The sequence below is a fragment of the Thalia democratica genome, chromosome 2, assembly GCF_965202585.1.
Source record: "Thalia democratica chromosome 2, ktThaDemo2.hap1.1, whole genome shotgun sequence".
Taxonomy (NCBI): domain Eukaryota; kingdom Metazoa; phylum Chordata; class Thaliacea; order Salpida; family Salpidae; genus Thalia; species Thalia democratica.
The window spans coordinates 24,555,745-24,568,318 of record NC_139166.1 but is presented as its reverse complement, the minus strand read 5'-3'; positions in this window follow the sequence as shown (position 1 = coordinate 24,568,318).

The window sequence follows — 12,574 nt, the reverse complement described above, 5'->3', positions numbered from 1 at the left end:
TACATAGAGATGATAGTGGTTAGTTTATCAAAAAAAAAATTATCATGGTTGCCACTGATCAAGCTGAGAAAAATTTCCTGACTTTTCCTGACATTTTCCTGACTTTTTACCAAAATTTTCCTGACTTTTCTAAATCAAACTCTTAAATTTAACTTATTCTAAAATACATAATCTAACACTTGAAACTATATAAAGCTTTCAATCTAATTTTAATACAGGTTAAAAACAGCAGTTTTTTGCTGAATTCTATCATCAAACTTCCAGTACATCACTTAAACCATCTGTGTATGATTGATGTTTGTAATAAACAGCTCTATCAGCAAAATACTTGTATTTTTACATTATAAACACAGCTTGTCTGAAAAAAGACACATTTTTTTAGCATTTCCTAGCATAAATGTATCTAGATAAACAAACAACATATAAGGAACTTTTACAATTAAAACCTTGTTTCTAAAATTATGCTAGATTAACTTTTGTGTATATATCACAGTTTCACTATGGAAGTGTCCTTGCAACAGATCATCAATACTAAAAGCTTACAAAATCTGCTTGTTCAAGTAGGGTACTTGTTCAATATGTTGTTAGAAAAATTTTTTGTAGTTTTATAAAGGATATTTTACTAACTTATACCAGATGAAGGCATTGGAAATAAAATTAAACTTTTTTGTAAATTTCTAGGAAAACTTTGGAATTTTTTTCTGACTTTAATGGACTTTTAATTAATTTTTACCATTTGAAGGCTTTGGAAAAGAAGGAATTTTGTAAATTTAAACTGAAAAAATCTGACTTTTTTTTTAATTTTATCAAATTTTCTGACTTTTCCTGACTTTCTTTCAAAACCCCCTATTTTTTCCTGACTTTTCCTAACTTTTGTCTTTTTTATAAATTTTTCCTGACTTTTCCTGATTTCCTGACTTTTCCTGACCGAGTGGCAACCCTGAGTTATGAACTTGGAAATAAGACACATAAAAATTTTTAACTAATGACATAAGATTCTGCAGGGTTGCTAAGGGTTTTTGAGAAATTTCTTCTAGGTTTTGAAAGTACAAGTTTTTGGGTCTATTTTTAGTATAAGATTAAGTTTAAAGCAAAAAACTGTCTTCATTGGTATGACAACATTGAAAAGATATTGTAAAGCTTCTTTAAATGTGTATTTAATAAAAAACTTATTTCATAATGACCAAAAATATTTACATGAAACATCTTTTATGTCATATAAAAACTTCATAACTTTAAGTGTAACAGTGATTTTTTAGAAATTTCTTCCAAATTATCTGAATTTCTGACAGGTTTTTGAAAAACAGGTTATTGGGTCTATTTTTAGTTCAAACTATAGTTTAAGGTTAAAAACTGTGTTATACAGTATAACAACATAAAAAAGTTACTGTATGCTACTTTAAATGTGTTTTTAATAAAAAATTTTGTTGATGACAAAAAAATTTAATCTATATGATAGATTTTTTGTGTCCAATCAAAATTTTACTACTTATATGTAAAAATTGTTCTAAATTCCAGGTTTTACTGATTTTGTTCAAAATTCTAGGTTTTTATCAAAATATCTAAAACTTCCAGGTTGTTTTGCCATAATTTATTTTCAGGTATTTCCAGGTTTTGAGCCACCATATATTTATCTACTTTTTTAAAACTTTCATCCAATTTTAAGTTTAAATTTTTTTATTATGGTAAAAATAAATCAGTCTCAAACTCTACCCCTTGCAACAATAAACGTTTTCTGGAAAAATTAAAGCATTGGTCTTAAGCAACTATTAAAGCTTTTTGACTGTGATTTAGCAAAGTATTTGACTTTTAGTTTACATTAAATTTGGTTCATTTATTGTTTTTGATTATTTTTGATTAAATTTTGTTTAAAAGACATTTATTTCATAAAGTTATCAGGTATGGATCAACGCTATAAACATTTTCAAAAATAGTTGTCTTAAAACCAAAATTTTAAAAGTAAGAAATAATAACTTACAAATAAATAAATAAGTTATGAAGCTTAAAAAAATTTAGACTGCTTAACTAAATTTAAAACAATTTGAAAAAAGCATTTTATTGACAGCTGAAATAGAGTTATAAAACTATTATTTTTCTGTTTGGTTACAGACAATTATTTCACACAACTTCAGTATGTCATGAAGGTTAAAGGTTTTTTTTTTCAAGTTAAAAAAATCAAATGTTAAAAAGAAGACTCTATGAAGATAGTTCAATTTCATTAAATTGAAAAAAATTATTTAAAAACCTAGTTAGCCTCAGGAGCTGGTGATTTTTTATACTGTAGTCATCATTTAAAGTAAACCTATTTAAGTTTAACCAGGAAAGAAAACTTATTAGCAAAATTTAATTTGAATGAACATGATATTTGATTTGAGCTGATTTAAGTCAAACAAGCATTTTTAACTATGTAAACAAATATGTAGTGTTGTATATAATAATTCATTGAATAAATGTGAATAAATTAATGATTTGAATAAAACTTTTAAAGCCGTATTTGTTTTAAGCCCTTAGCTAGAATGGTATTGCAACAGTAAACTTCTAATAAAAATATATTAGGTTATCAATAAACGAAATATATATCATATTTTCCAAATTTGCGTATGAAGTCTAAAGACGACGAGTTAAAATCAAAGACGAAATAGTTTTAAAACAGCTATATTTAATGAAACTTCAATTTAATGGCTCTGTTTTATTGAAGCTTAGAAGAAACTGCTAAAACGACTTAAGACATTGGGATCTAGCAAGTGGCAAGTATTTTATGTATGAAGCGAATTTATTAAATAAAGGCTATAGAAAAATTTAACAATGAATAAAAATAATTTTATAAAATGAGGGAACGTATCATATTGCAAAATTTAAAATTTATGCCCAATGGCCAATACAATTTTTTACAACACTCAAGTAATTGTGAAAAAAAAAACTAATATCTTCAATTTTACAGCGTTTTTGTCTACTTTTCGACATTAAAAGTGACAACCTATAATTTTTCAGTTTTTAGAGCCATTGTGAGTCATAAATTATGATCTCCCCTCCCACTCTCATGCTGTTCAAACTATGAAAAACTACTGTATAAAGTTAAATAACTTTAAATGTGTTAATTTTTCTTCGGACTAGCATTGTTTTAAAACTTTATGTAATTGTTTTGATTTATGCAACAAAATTTTATAATTCAATGATTATAAAATAATAAGCTACTTTACTATACATTATAAAAAACCTTCACGTAAGTTTAGTCAATAGAATTAACTTGAAAAGGACTTTCTTGTCATTCAACTACTATATGTGACTTTTTAAACACTTTTTCGTTATAAAAGTCCCACCATTTGCCAGCCCAGATCGTTGCCATTGTAGCGATATGTCTATTAAATTTATTTGTTACATACATAAAATACTAGCCACTTGCTAGATCCCAATGTCTTAAGTCGTTTTAGCAGCTTCTTCTATGCTTCAATAAAACAATTAGGCTAGTAACTTTTAAAAACAAAACATGACTTAAACGCACACATTAAAGCCAAGGTTTAAAAGCATTATTATCTATGTTTGTTTTTTTAGTGTTAATTTATACATTTAACTGCATAAAAACTAAAACTTATAAAAAAATAACAACAATAACTAATTTTTGAAAAATTAAATTTTATTACTGTTTTCAATACCATTTTTTCTTTAAATCAAAAAGTACAGCCGTAATTCATGTTTAAGGTTAAGTTTACTAATTTATCGAGCTAGCATATCACAGCTAAAATTAGAGTGTACCTTATAATATTTTAAATTCCGTAAGTGTTTTGAAAAAAAAGTAGTTACTGATACTAAAAGAACCTTTGTTGTGTCTCATGTACTTGCTTAAAAACATTTGAACTAACGGATTGCTGTTTTACCAAAATTTTTCTATAGATGAAATTTCTTAATAAACATTTGACATCAATATTTAATTACTTTTCAGTAGCACCACTTCTAGTTTTCTATTTATGACTTATTATACAGTTGTAAAACATTAACTGCTTTTTATGCTTAGCATCTATAATAACAAAATTTTTAATAGCTTCATGTTGTAAAATTTATAGTACTGGTATGTTGGTAAAAAGTTTCAGCTAGCAATTTATATAAAAAACGTATACTAACTTTCCTCACGGCCGATAAAAAATATGGTTGTGTTTAAAGTGCAGAATGAAAAAGAACTATATAACATTATATGTATTTAATCCTTGTGTTGGTGTGCACCTGTACACAGTAGTGTGTGTAGAAACAGTATTAACCGGCAAAAAAAAGTTTGCAAAGTAAAATCTGTGTTAAACATTGTTATTATATAAAAACTTAAAAATGACCTTAGTTAAATTTTAAGTTATAACATAAGACTTTATGAGTAGTGTTCATTTATATATTTTTTTCACAGCTTTAATAAAAATTACTCGGAAAGTATCGTAAAAAATTTAAGGAAATCATATATGTTACAACTTGAAACATTAAAATAAGATGTTTTTAAAGGACTATTTTAAGCTTGAATTAAGTTTCTTATCGTCGTGGTTTTTTCATGAACTAAATTAAAGTATTTTTGATCAGTTGTTACAAGCAGATCTAATAAATACTATCTTTAAAAACTTTATTACTTCAATCCAAATGTGTGTATTACTAACAAAATTTTAATTTTATTGGACGACAAAAAAACGCTCAAAATATTTGGTCCTAGGACCTGGTGCACGAAAAACCTTTCGGTTATCGAGTCGCACACCACGGATGCCTTTTAACGTCTTGTCCAGGACAGAAAAAAAAGTCTTTTAATTTTATTTAAATTACGACGAGTGGCTGGTTTATAAAGAAATTTATTTCTCAAAAAACTTTTGGTTATAACTTTTATAGTTTTTTAGAAAGTAGTCCATAAAAGTTTCCTTAGATCTAAGCTGAAATTTTGAAAATTGCACTGAACACATGAGCAAATTTGTTTTATAGTTTGCTGTCATATCACTTTTGCTTGCAAATGTTTCCACTCTATATATATACAAAACAGTCTGTTTGAAAAGCTTCAAATTTAAAATTAGATCACTTATAAGTATTGTAAATTATATCAATGTTTATTGAATTTATTTTGAAAAATAATAGGTTTATGTATGTAGCCATTAGTAATTTGAATATGACCAACATTTTGACAACTTCTTTCATCTACCTTTACTTAAAATAGAGGTATATATAAAATAAAGTTTAGATTTTTTTATTATATTGTAATTTGCTTAACAGTTTAATTGTTTGTCCTGGACATGTCTTTAAACTGTATCCTGGTTTTTTTGTACACCATGACCTTTGACCAAATATTTGAGCGTTTTTTTTCATTCAATAAACAATTACATAAGTTTAAACAGCTTTTTAAGTTTGTATTAAATAGATAATATTGAAGTTTTCTAAATTGCTGTAAATTAAGTGTTGATCATTACATATTTATATTTTTTATGTTTCTTTATTACTTATAGTAATCTTGTTACAGAAAAACAACACTCTCTGGCTACTTTAAGTTGTTTGAAAAACACAGCCTAGTCTGATATTAGTTTGATTAGCTCAGGCTGGTTTTTAAGATATAAGTTGATTTACCTTATAATATTATATTGCTTAAATTTATACATTAATATTCTTTTGACCGAATTTTTAGTAAAATGTTGTGCTTTGATATTAACTTTGCTTTAGTATAACATTTAAAGATTTCTTGGTGTACTAAAATAAAGATTTCAAGTTGTAAAATAAGTTTTTTGTTATTTAGTAAAGCTTTTTGACTCAAAGAGTGGCAACCCTGTTAGTTATTTTCTATACCTTATATTACAATTTGTTTTCTATGTATATATATGTATATATATGTATATATAAGATGTAACATTAAAAGGGTTAAATCCTGGAGATCCTGGTAAGCTAAGCTTATTGGAATATAAGCCACAGATGTTTTTGTGTCAAAACTTTATTCCGACTAACGGCGTTTCACTGCTCTCAAATAAATTTAAGAACAGATCTACGGAGTCTTTCTTGAGACTTTTTTGAGACTCCGTAGATCTGTTCTTAAATTTATTTTAGAGCAGTGAAACGCCATTAGTTGGAATAAAGTTTTGACACAAAAATATCTGTGGTATATGTATATTATAATAGTTTTTCAAAAAGTTTTGGTTAATAGTGCTCTACAAATTTAGTTGGCGCTAAACATATATTTAACTATATAACAAACAACAGTTTTATACAGCTGATTTGTCAATAAGATATTTCTATATCATATATTCCTCAGTAAAGCTAAAATTTATTAAACATGTCTACAGAAATTTAGAATTAAGATTATTATAAGTATCATTACATAATAATAATCAGGTTTCAAGCAGTAAGCTAAGTTTGAAAAATACGCTGATTTTAGAATTTTTATGGTTCAAGAATTTGTGCGTTTTGAAAAAGTTTTAGTGATTGCTGCTAAAAATTTTGTAAAGTATGGAAAGGAAAGGTTGTTTAAGAAAAATCTTTTAAACTGCCTGTGTTCACAGTGTGAACTTCACACCATCTTCTTTAATTTTTTTATATTGTCACATATTAGTTGATCAGCCTCTAATACAGTTATTTTAGAACTAAGAAGTGGTATCACTAGCTTTGGATTACGATTAATTTTTTATAAATAGTTTTTAATGATAAAATTACATGGAAAAGGAAATTCTACATTTGGGCAATATCAATGAGTTGTGGAATCCCTACTATAGCAGCTTAGTAATGATTATGTAGTTTATGAAATAGGGTGGTTTTACAAATCTGTATAGCATAACAAGTTTTTGAATACAATAATATTCTACTTAAATGGGCTTTTTAACAGAAGAACTTGTTAAAAGTTGTGTTCAAAATTAATTTTTACATTTTGTTGATTACACTCTTTTGTGCTGTATTGAAGAGGAATATGATTTGATAAAATATTTAAAAGAAACTTGTTCATGATAAACTTTCTAAAGTTGTTAAATTTATTTAGCCAGAAAGTCTATCTGCAAAGCATTATTAACGTGTTTTGACGTTTTTGAAGCTTATACTATAAGAATAGTGTAAAACTTTTTGGAAGCTCTTGCTAGTTGGAGACAATTAAGGCCATAGGGGGGGGGGTCCAACATTTTTTTTTACAAAAATTAACTTAGGCTTTTATACGAAAGCTTTAATTACAAACTACAAACCAGTTTTTATAGAATTCAAAAATATCATTTAACTTTTGAGATATTTAATTTTTTGTAAAAATTTTTCAATATAAACGTATGGACCGCAAATTTTTCGGGGTCAATTTTCTCGGAAATTTTAAAACGCACTAAAAACCTATCTCCTCTTTCATTTTTTGACCTAGAGACTTCAAATTTTCAGGAAATGTTCCTTTTAATATTTTGAAGAATCCTAATGTTGGAATTTTTGAAATTTTGAAAAATAAAAATTTTATCCACAAAAAACTAAAAAAAAGGGTAGTTTTTTGACAATATTTTTTTTTTTACTCAAAATGAAAAAAATTCCTACAATAGATCTCTTTAAAGTTTAATGATACACATTCTGTAAAAATTTGAGAAAGATTACTCAAAAAATGAAGGAGGAGATAGATTTTTAGTGAAATAGTCTTTTTTCGCATTTTTAGTTTTCGCCTTCCATAAGGAACCTATTGAATGCCCTTTCTTTGATCGCTTATATCTCAAAAGTTACTTTGAGTTTTTTTAAGCGGTTAAAAGTGTCTGATAGCTCAGATTAATTTCTACAAAATAAGATCAAGTTGTAAAAAACAAAGTGGACCCCCCCCTATGGCCTTAATTTATTGCAAACAGATTTATTCAATGATATCCACTTGTTTTTGGATATACAGCTATGTAAATCTCTACAATTATTTTTTATAACCACCTTCAATAGTGTTTTTAACTTAGCTATTTGTGCATTTAGTTCACATAATTGATATTCAAATTTTGCAATGAGATTAGTATTGTTTATTTACATTAAAGAAAAAGATTGCAGAATCAAAATTAGAAATGAAAAAAAAGACATTTATTGAGTTTTTTTATAGTCTCTTACACACAAGAATAGTCATTATTTAAAGTAAATTTCAATATAATGATTTTTTTTTTGAGTTATTTCTAAAAGAAAATTTGTTTTTTTGCAAGTAGAGGAAATTCATGTTTAATTAAAAGTCCTATTATTACAAGCAATTAAAATAGTTGTTTGAAAAATATTGTGTTTTTTTCTGTTAACTAGTGTTTATTAAGTCTAAATTAATACTGTTCAAAATAGTAGTTTTTCTTTAAAGCTTAACCCATTGAGATCACAATTCTAGTTTTTATTCACTCAATTGTTTTTTAAATTAATGAGTAATAAGAGTATGCATTCCAATAAAAGACTTATTATGTAGTTTTTACAACAAACAGTTTAGAAGAAAAACAACTGAATTAAAACAATTAAGTTTTAGTAACAAGTTTTACTAATATTAGATAATATTTAAATATGCAAATTAGAAAGATCATTAAAAAATTCTTAATCCACTTTCCTTTTATTGCTCAAGAAGAATCCCAAGGTGATTTAATTAAAGTTTGATTGACAGACTTAGACTACTCAGGATAACTCAGACTAGTATAAAATTTTTGAAAAACTTATCACAACTAAGGCAAATTTAAACTTTTTTGAAAAACTCCAGTTGACTCCTGCTAGTTGGGATATTTTTCATAAATTTTAAGCTAGTTTTTTTACCACTTTGAGTTTTTTTCTTAAAAAAGCTGTTTTTTTAATTAAGTCCTTTTGTTATTATTTTGGTATATTTAGGTATTTGTGCTTGATCTTTTTTTTACAGTTTTCAGTTTATTATTTCTTTTTTATAACTCAGGCTGGCTTTTTTGCCTCAATTTTTTTGCAGTCTTTTTATATTATTAGACTTTAAGCAAGCTTATTATTGTAACATTAAAAAGCATAAAAAGATCCCATTAAATTAATTTGTATATCAGTACATCTTATTTAAATAGCTGTTTTAATCATTAATAAAGTCAATAAATGATGAAAGCATTGAATATTAGTTTGGTTTATTGTTTTATTAGATAACTTTATTTTGACCTCTAGTAGCAATTCTTTACTCATACAAATAAGATAATGTTTTTTACAATAATTAAAAAAAGTAAAACACAAGTCAACTTATTGGAATTTTAAGTTGAAAACACATTTGTTCGAAAATTATAAGTATGATTTGAAAAAAAAAAACATGTTTTAAATGTATGGTCTACCAAAGCTTCAAATTCATGTTTTCACTTTGAACCTTGAAAACAAACAAAAGGTAATAAGCCAAGTTAAGTTTAAATTTCAATAAAAAGTTAACAAAACTCAAGTCTAAATTCAAAAAAAGCTGACACCAATACATTCATAAGTTTTATATATTGCAAAAAAAAAGTGCTAAAATAGAATATATATGCAGTAACACCAAAAACTTAAATTTCATAGTTATGTTATGATTGTAATGTTTCAGCGTCTTTCAAAGTAATTTATTTTGATTTTTATTAAATTTAAGCATTATTCCCATTGTTGCTTTGTTTTTTGGAAACTAGTAAATTTCTAACTTGACTAATCTTATAGAAAACAAATTGTTACATTTTTCATATACTTCATAGACAAAAATATCTACTCAATTGGCATTTAAGAATTATTTAAACTATTTCAAGTTTTCTTAAACCTGCAATACAATAACCTGTCCAACTGGGTACGTACTGCCAGTATGGTTGGCAATTTTTAACCAAAAAACACTGTGTTGAAAATGTTTTTTTTTTTTAAATTGAATGAAAAAGATATCTTAAAGTAGTAACAAAAGATTATTTTATTTTACAATAAAATATACTGTATTAAATTTAAATACATTAAAACTAAAAGAACCAGAAAATAAGTAATAACTTACAAATTGTATATCAAATCCATTATTTGAAACAAACGCAATGCAGTTTTTTTTTTAATAATGAATTTGTTTACCCCATGATTAAAACAAACAGGGTTGCCACTCGTTTTTTTTTTAATGTTTCCAGGATTTCCAAATTTTTTCCAGGTTTTTAAAAGTACACATTTTTGGTTATTTTATTTTAAACTTAAGTTAAAGGTAAGAAACTGTGTTAAATAGTATAAAAACATTGAAAAGATACTGTAGAGCTCCTTTAAATATATTTTTTAATTAAAAAACTTTTTTTGGATAACAAAAATTATTTATTTATATGCTAGATTTTTTGAGTCAAATTGAAATTTTACTACTGAAAATGTGAAAATTATAAAAAATCCAAGTCTTTTTTAGTTATTTTTGTTCAAATTTCTAGGTTTTTTCAAAATATCCCAAATTCTAGCTTTTTCCAGGATTCCAGACAATTTGACAATAATTTTTCAATCATTGGGTATGTAAATGTTAATTGCTTTGTTAATCTCTCAATTTATTTAAAATTTGTATTTTTTTTAATTCTTTTTTATTCCTTTGTTCAAGGTTGCCACTTTACCCGGAAACCTGGAAAAACATGGAATTTGAAGAATTTTGAAAAAAACCTGGAATAACCTGGAATTTTAAACAAAAATCACTAAATAATTTTGAAAAAACTTGTGGCACACCTGATAAAAGTAAAAAGCTTTTTAAAATCTAAAATAGAATTTAGATAAACATAATAGTTATCAGTGTAATTATTATTTATATACTCCATAATTGCAACATAAATGTAAAAAAAAAAGATAAACAATTAGTAAACAGAAGTAAAATTTTATAACACTAAACTAGCTTTTTAAAATAAACACAAATTAGTAAAAGATGATCAACATTTTCATACAGTTTTGTCTAATTAAAATTTTTAAATAAAAATATGCACTATCTAAGTTATAAACGTATTAGGAAATACAGAACAGATTAAAACATTTTGTGGATTGAATATAAACAAATATTACATAAACGCTTACATATAAATACTTATAGTAATTATAAACTCAAGACTTATAAACACTTTCCACAAATATGTTTTGTTTTTATGGTGAAAGTTTTTGTTTTGAAATATTTTACTTTAATAGTCATTTTTAAACTTAACTGGCTTTTAACATATTTGTATTTTGATTAAAGTAGGTTATTAAGGACTACTCTGTTCAATTTTTTTTGTGCTCTGTTCAAAGTGCTTACCTAATTGGTAGGTTACTGTTTTACATACACTTGATTAAATTGATATTATTCTAAAGTTTTCTTTTTAGTATTACAAGTTGTACAGTATGTATAAAATTGGGTAACTAAGTAAATAAAGATTAAATGTAGATCTACAATGACATTTCTTAGCAGTACAAAGTTATTTAAATTATAATATATAATTTGTAAGTCTTTACTTAAAATCTTACTACACCATGTTTAGCAGGTACGTGGCCTATGGGCCGTATTGTGACCTATAGTAATACTCTAAAGGGAGTTGCTAAAGTTTTTTAACTAGCGCATGTGTATACAATATACAAACATGCATATTAAATACCTGTGGCTTTTAGCTAATTAAAAACTTGCAACTGTACTCCATATGTAATTCTTTATCGACCAACTATTTTCTTTAAAAAGTGCTGCTTTTGCATTTATTTATATGTTGTTAGTTTTTTTAATTAAAACTTGAATCAGGTAACAACATAAACACTATCTTTATGTATATATATATTTATTTAAATTTTTATTAAACTGAAGTGTGGATAAGTTAGTACTCTGACTGTATTTATTACATTCAAAATGTGGCTCTGCGGACTATAAAGTTGGTCAACCTTGTATTAGACCAAAAACACTATCAAGTGCTGAATCATTCTAAAATTAATTTTTTATAGACATTAACTTGTTTAATTCCTTTATTTTTGTAAACACAAATCTTTATGAAGAGTTTTATTAGCAAGATTTTATTTCCTTGCTTCAAAATAAGTCTTACTATTTAACTTATTAAAATCTTGATGAGTCTTTATTTAATTGTTAAAATACCAGTTTAATATGAAATTTTTGTTTAAAACTTAATGTTAATCATATCAATTAATTATGTACAATAATTGGTGCTTATTGATGAACAGGTTTTTATTTACAGAATTTTTAAAGCAAGAACAAAGTTTTTAGATTGCTTTTAGGTAAAGTACAGTTTGCGAAAACCTAAGACAAGCTAAGTTACAAAACTACAAAAAAAAAAAGAAAAAAAAGAAGTTCCAAGTGAAACAAAAATCAGTTGCAAAAAAAAAAGACTAGACTTCAACAATAATGTTTTCTCAGACTAAGTTTTGTAAATTTCATTTACAAATGAAAAAAGAAAGGCGATTGATAGTATCTAATAGTTGTGAGTTACCTCAAAGGAAAACTAATAAAAGGTGTTTTATGGTAGATTTTTGACTTAAGTAGATAGAATAATAGTCAAAATTATTTTCAAATTAATAGTTTGTATTTTACTTGCAAACAAATGTTAACTGTTATGGTTATCATTTTTAAGTAGTAAAAAAATTGCTTCATACTGGAAATAGCTGTTCACAAATTTCCTCGTTTAAAGTTAATTTTTTGATTTAAAATTTACCAACACTAATAAAGCAGAGTTCAACACAGACTAGCGAAATTGAATAAAAC